Source organism: Syzygium oleosum, unplaced genomic scaffold (assembly GCF_021117445.2).
Source record: "Syzygium oleosum isolate NSW1041296 unplaced genomic scaffold, Sole_v2.1 Sole_v2.48, whole genome shotgun sequence".
Lineage (NCBI taxonomy): Eukaryota > Viridiplantae > Streptophyta > Magnoliopsida > Myrtales > Myrtaceae > Syzygium > Syzygium oleosum.
Genome location: NW_026607532.1, coordinates 489,119 through 496,228, shown reverse-complemented (window position 1 = coordinate 496,228; position 7,110 = coordinate 489,119). Strand labels below are relative to the sequence as shown.

The following is a 7,110-nucleotide window of genomic DNA, read 5'->3' as shown; positions in this document are numbered from 1 at the left end:
TTAAGCCGGACCAACCCTGTATATATAAAATTATATGGGACAAGTACACTAAAAGTCCTAAAACTTATCACCAAAGTGCAATTGAGTCCTCAAACTTGCAAAAAGTGCAATTAAGTCCTAAAACTTGTCAACTTGATTCAATTGAGTCCTAAAGTTAACACCGTCAATTTTTCTAATGGAAAATGCTGACATGGCATATTTAAATCAATTTCTCTATCTTACATGGCATTTATTATTATTTAAATATTATTTAAATTGGATTAAAAAAAGTAAAGAAAGATAAAATTTTATTTAAAAAATAATAATGGAAAAAAAGAGGGAGGCCTCGCCAGTAGGGTGCTGCCACCGCCGCCCATCGCCGGAGGCTGCCGACACCGCCCATCGCCAGCCCTAGGCGAGGGTTGCCGGCCTTGCCGACCCGAGCAAGGGCTGGCAAGGCTCGCCCAGATCTGGGCGACGTCGGCCCCAGGCGAGGGCCGGCGAAGCTCACTAGGCCTCGTTGGCCCGAGCTACGGCTGGATTCGCCCAGATCTGGGTGAGCCTCGCTTGGGCCTAGCGAGGGTTGCCGGCCCTCGCTTGGCGCTGGCAAGCCCTCACCCGGGACTGGCGAAGGTCGCTGGAGTGGCTGGCCACTCTAGCGATGGGTGGTAGCAGCGGTGCACAACTGGCAAGACCTCCTTGTTCTTTTTTTTTTCTTGGTTGTTTTTTAAATAAAAATTTAGTTTTTTTTAGTTTTTTATTTAATTTAAATGATATTTGAATGAAAAAATAATAATAAATGCCATGTAGGAGAGAGAAATTGATTTAAATATGCCACGTCAGCATTTTTCGTTAGAAAAATTGACGGTGTTAACTTTAGGACTCAATTGAACCAATTTGATAAGTTTTAAGACTTGATTGCACTTTTTACAAGTTTTAGGATTTAAATGCATTTTGATGACAAGTTTTGGGACTTTTAGCGCACATAACCCAAAATATATTTATTTGTTTTCCAAAGAACCTAAGGCCCCTCCCTCCTCTTCTTCTGGCGTTGAAAATAGAAACCCTATTGACTATTGAGTGCCTCCTCTCTTCCCTCGCCTCTCTATGGTTGTTCACTAGATCTACCTCCCCTCACTCGCCTCACGAACCAGCTTGCTTCTCTTGGCCCACCTCGGCGCCTCACGAACGGCGAACGCAGCTTGCCACCTCTCGGCGCCTCACAAATGAACAAGATATGAAATTGTTTGTTTTGTTTTTAGGTGTTCAGAAGTTGAAGCAAGCTTTTGAGAATGAACAAGATATGAAGTTGTATAATTCATGGCTTATGTTATATATTTTGACCATTTTTATTTCACATGTTCGTCTACTATCAAGTGGAGATTTTTATTATTCCCTTATCTTAGATTTTTATTTGATCTATACCGGGGTCCATAGTTTGATTACTTAATATTGCATTGTCGACGGATATGTATTTTCAAAGTGCACCATTTGTCCTTTCAAGGAATAAAAAAAATTGATTGGTCCTGAGTTGATCCTCGAACCGGACTGGACCTATAGGGTCGGTCCAGTCCTTGGTCCTAAGCTCAATAGGGACGGTCCTCGGTCCCAAAAATTAGGGATCAACACTATGTGGGTTAGTCCCAGGGTTAGGTGTTGGACCGGCCCAATTCGGACCATGCTCACCCCTACTTTCAATTGTAATTGAATAATTGAGGACAATTTTGTCTTTTTGGTAAAAATCGGGTGGATTTAGTCATATAAGGGGGTAGAAATAGCGCCACGTGTTGTTTTTCTAAAAATATTTTCTAGTAAATCACATTTTGTGTGAAATAAATCTAAAAAAATTTGGGTAATGATGCATGTGTATACTCACGGCTTTTGCCAAATTTAGGTTTATTGACTATCCGTAATTTTTGTTTAAAAAAAGGGTTAATACCACGAAAAACCCCAAACTAGTACACCTGTGATAATTTTACCCCCAACTAATTTTTTGACCACCAAAAACCTCAAACTAGTACACTTGTGACAAATTTACCCCGAACTATTTTTTTTATCACCAAAAACCCCACACTGGTACACTTATGACAATTTTACCCCAAACTAATTTTTTGACCACCAAAAACCCCAAACTGGTACACCTGTGATAATTTTACCCCAAACTAATTTTCTAACCACTAAAAATCCCAAACTAGTACATTTGTGATAAATTTACCCTCCGTTAGTGTCCGTTAAATTGGATTAATATCACGAAAAATCACAAATTGGTAAACTTGTGACAAACAGAAGAGTAAAATCCCAAACTAGTACACATGTCAACTATTACGTATCATCAAACTTAGCAAATTTGATGGGAGAATTTAACGGAAACTAACGGAGGGTAAATTTGTCATAGGTGTACAAGTTTGGGGTTTTTGGTGGTCAAAAAGTTAATTCGGAGTAAAATTATCACAGGTGTACCAGTGTGGGGTTTTTTATGGTAAAAAAAATAGTTCGGGATAAAATTGTCACAGGTGTATCAGTTTGGAGTTTTTTGTGGTCAAAAAAATAGTTTGGGGTAAATTTATCACAGATATACCAGTTTGGGGTTTTTCATGGTATTAACCCTTAAAAAACCAGTTGGACCGTCTCCTTTATATACACCCCCACCACCACCCCTCAAATTCTCCAATCAAGAAGAACAATTTCGTTCCCTAAAAATGATGAGTTTTCCTTGTTTACTCAAAGAAGTTGGGTGTCTTTGTAGTGCTTCATGGCTCAAACTAGCCGGCCTCTGCAGGTCCTTTTGCTTCCTCATTTCTTATTGCCGCTTCCTGCTCCTCCGAGTCAACTCCTTTTGTATCCAAGTTTTGTACTTCATCTTCTTCTCGCTCCTTGGCTTCTGGGTCCTCAAGGCATTGAAGCCACGAACCGATTCCTTTAGGCCTAGGGACTTGGATCTGTTCTTCACCTCCGTCTCCTCAGCAACCGTCTCGAGCATGTCCACGTTGGAGATGGAGGTCTTCTCCAACTCCCAGCTTATCGTGATGACAGTCCTGATGTTCGTTGGAGGGGAGGTCTTCACTTCCCTCGCTGGGCTTCACTTTGGGAAATCGAAACTCTGGTCGCGCATTCATACCCAAGAAAAAGAAGAAGTCGCCGTCGTCAATACCCATCTCTGCCCTTCGAACCCAACAAAAGATACTGTTGACCATAAAGAGTTAGGTGAAATAACGAATTTAGATTGCCTGGACTCACAAGTAGAGCCTCAGTTGTACAGGCCGCAAGACCGATTCTTAGACCTTGACCATTTGAAATATTGTTCGATTAACTTTTTGTGTTTTGTAGTGTTAGGTTACTTTCTGGGAGTCCATGTTCTCGGTGTTGCCGCAGTTTCGCTCTATGTGACACTCATCTCCAGCGCGAGAGACGTGCTGAAGAAGAAAGGCCTCAAAGTGACAACATTTTCCATCTTCACCACCGTATCAACCTTCGCCAGCTGCGGATTCGTCCCAACGAATGAAAACATGATGGTCTTCAGCAAAAACTCCGGCCTCCTCCTGATTCTCATCCCTCAGGTCCTTCTCGGGAACACGCTGTTCCCGTCGGCCTTACGGCTCATGATTTGGCTTGTGGGGAGATTCAGCAAGAAGGCAGAGATCGAGTACTTGCTGAGCAGTCCAGGTGAAGTTGGCTACAAGCACTTGCTTCCGAGCCTCTACTCGTCGCTACTGGCGGTAACGGTGTTGGGGTATATTGGTGTTCAGTTCATAATGTTTTGCTCGATGCAGTGAGGTTCGGAATCGTTAGATGGGCTGAGCTCGTACGAGAAAATCGTGGGCGTGCTCTTCCAGTGCGTGAACACCAGACATACGGCCGAGACGATCGTCGATCTGTCCAAAGTAGCTCCTGCCATCTTGGTGTTGTTCGTCGTCATGATGTTAGTCTCTCTCTCTCTCTCTCTAGAATGAATATGGAATGTATCGAAATTCTGGTCCATAAAATTATGGTATGTTAGGCAATAATTTAACTTCATATATGTATCTAAATTCTGATCTCTCTCTCTCTCTATATATATATATGTATCAGTTTCGTAAATTTATCTTATAAAACAAAATTATTCTTTTGAAAAACTGGTTAAACTTCAAATATGCTTGCTTTTCCACTAATTTTTTTTCACGACGAGAAATTGATGTTCAAAATATCATAAATATTTCAACTTTCCCTATTCATTTGTTGACTTAGAATAGGATTCATGTCTTAAATTAAGGTAATCGACGAACTATAGGATTCATGGCTCAAATGTTGTAGGAATATACTTTAAAAAAAATGGTAAACAAGCAAAAATAACCCAAATGTATGAGAAATAAGGAGCGTACTATTCAATGAGCATTTAGGGAACAAACATAAATAACCGAAATGTACCTAATGCATGATTCTTTTATTAAACCTACCACAACGCATAACAAGTTTACTCTCTAAACACGCTTTGATGTGCGTATGTAACGACGATTACATGATCTACAGGTACCTTCCGCCGTATACGTCCTTTCTTCCGGTGAAAGGTGGCCAGGAGCTCCCGGGAAATGGGGAAAGAAGAAAGCCGAAAAGGAGTTATAAACTACTGTTGGAGGATCTCTTGCTCTCACAGCTCTCCTACCTGGCCATCTTTATCATCATGGTTTGCATCACGGAGACGAAGAAGATGAAGGAAGATCCCCTGAACTTTAATGTGCTGAACATCGTGGTCGAAGTGATAAGGTAAGCATCTTTGTTTCCCCTCCTCTCCTTTTCGTAGATAGTCATAAAGAATATGACACACGGCGTGAAATGATCTATAAATTCCATCGCTGTAGCATTCCCTAAGTTTAGAAACTTTTTTGGGTATCTAATCAAATGAATATAATTTATAGTACGTTTGTTTCGCTGAAAATTTTATGATAAAGGAAAATATTTTTCCATGAAAATCCACTTTAAGGAAAATAGTTAATTTTTATCTGTTTAGTGATTTAAGGAAAGTGATGGGCACGCATACATAACATGAACAAATCAGAGTAATGAAGTAACCGACTTCTAAAATTGCAGCGCATACGGGAACGTGGGGTTCACGACGGGTTACAGTTGCGAACGACAACTAAGGCGCGTCGAAGGCTGTGAGGACAAGTGGTACGGATTCTCTGGGAAATGGAGCGACGAGGGCAAAATCATCCTCATCGTCATCATGATTTTCGGGAGATTAAAGAAGTTCAACATGAAAGGTGGCCGAGCTTGGATACTCCTGTGAGAGAGACAAAAAGACCTCTTCACGACCTCGGAGCAAAAAGCAAATGGAACATCACCAGGTTTAGAGACCAAGGCAAAATCATCCTCATTGTCTTGTCCGGTCCACAAGGTGTTCTAATTGCGAAAATTAACATGCCCTAGAGTTGACCATAATGGAAAATTGTCGAGCTTTTTTTGGCTATTTTTTCGAGTTATTACACTGTCCACTGAATGTGGAAATTCCAGAGGTGTTGAAATTGGTACCACAAAAATGAGACAAAACCTATTTGCGCATATTTTTTTTGCAAAATCCAACAGCTTGATATATGGCTACCAAAAATAATAGTATAGAAGAAAACAATAGCATGGAATATATTGGAGTTAGCAAAATGTAATTTATTTTTTAGTTAGCTGTGATTTTAAGCATAGTTTAATTCGGATCCATTTAAAATAAACTCGAATGAAATTTAAAATAATCAGAAACAAAAATATAGCATATTTAACAGAAGTAATATAATTTTCATAGATTGCATTTTCTGCTCTTGAGTTATATTTATTTTTATTATATATTCTTCTGTTATATATGTAAATCTACTTAGATAGGAAAAAGGTAAAATACATCATTTTAACTGCTAAGTTAAACTATAACATTTTAAATTGACATCAATCGAAGACAAGTTTGACTTTCGACCAAACAGAAAAAAAAAAAAAAAAAAAGACAAGTTCGACCTTTAGCTAATTTTAACAAATAGTCCCTAAACTTTGGCTCAATGTGTAATATCGTGCCTGAACTTTTAATTTGATCAATATAGTCCCTAAATTTTTGGCCCAATGTGCAATTTTATCCCTGAAACTTTTAGTTTTTTAATGCGATTCTTGAACTTTCGGTAAATGTTTAATTTTGTTACTAGACTATATGAAAGTAATCAATATTATCCTTCCATTAATTTTGAAATTTTTTGATTTGGCTTTCAATTTTGTAAGTTTGAATGGTGGACAAAATAATAATGTTACACGTGGATTCCAAGTAAGATATTCAACTCAAATCACATAATATGGGCAATTACATATCATGTGATTTTTCTTAATAGGAAATTGGGTTATATCACTTTCTTATTTCCCTATGATCAAAATTCTTAAAGATATTGAATTTATTGACCCAAATCTTAATCAAGAATGCAATCTCTTCTTATTTAGCTACCGCCATATGCTCCTCACATGTCATATTCAATAAGTTGGGCCGAATTTTATGTTCTTGCAGGCTTAGTCTAGATAATTCAATTAAGCTTAGAGCCTCCCTACTTAAGTCGGTCCAATTATAATGGTGTTTATGTGGGCCTAATTAAGATGTTCCTAATATGCAAATGCAAATTAATAATGTTTTTAGGGATTAGGGTCGATCCCAAATTTTATTATGCAATGAATGATTAAATGGGTCATGTAAAATACAACCTTACAAAGAAAACGGCATCTTCAAATTTTTATTGAGAATCAAACAAAAAGATGCTAAGATTACTTGAAAGGTATTAAAAAAAATTGGCTTTTGAGCAAATGCAAAATACATTATATCAAAATGAAGTCATGCAGTGTCGATTGCATAAAACGTCTTTGGTGTGAATACTAGCAGTAGAACGAAGCCTTTCAATGGAAAGAGTTGTTTTGAAAAGCCAAATACTATTTAATTTGACCTGGAAATAGAATGCAATGGAAAAAAACCATTTAGACTAAAATGAAATGCTTCTAAACGTGAAAAGTTGAAGTTATTTTGACAGAAATCCAAAGTAAAATATAAGATTTCAAAGAAAAACGACACTTTTTACGAAAATGACGAGTCTTGTCACCGAGATCTTTAATTTTTTTATTATCTGAAAACGTAATAAAAAAGATGCC

At 38.1% G+C, this 7,110-nt stretch overlaps 1 pseudogene; it reads left to right on the top strand.

Annotated features, from left to right (window-relative positions):
* Positions 1-2,678: 2,678 nt before the first annotated feature.
* LOC115681432 (sodium transporter HKT1-like) lies at positions 2,679-5,242 on the top strand (annotated as a pseudogene).
* The last annotated feature ends 1,868 nt before the right edge of the window (positions 5,243-7,110 follow it).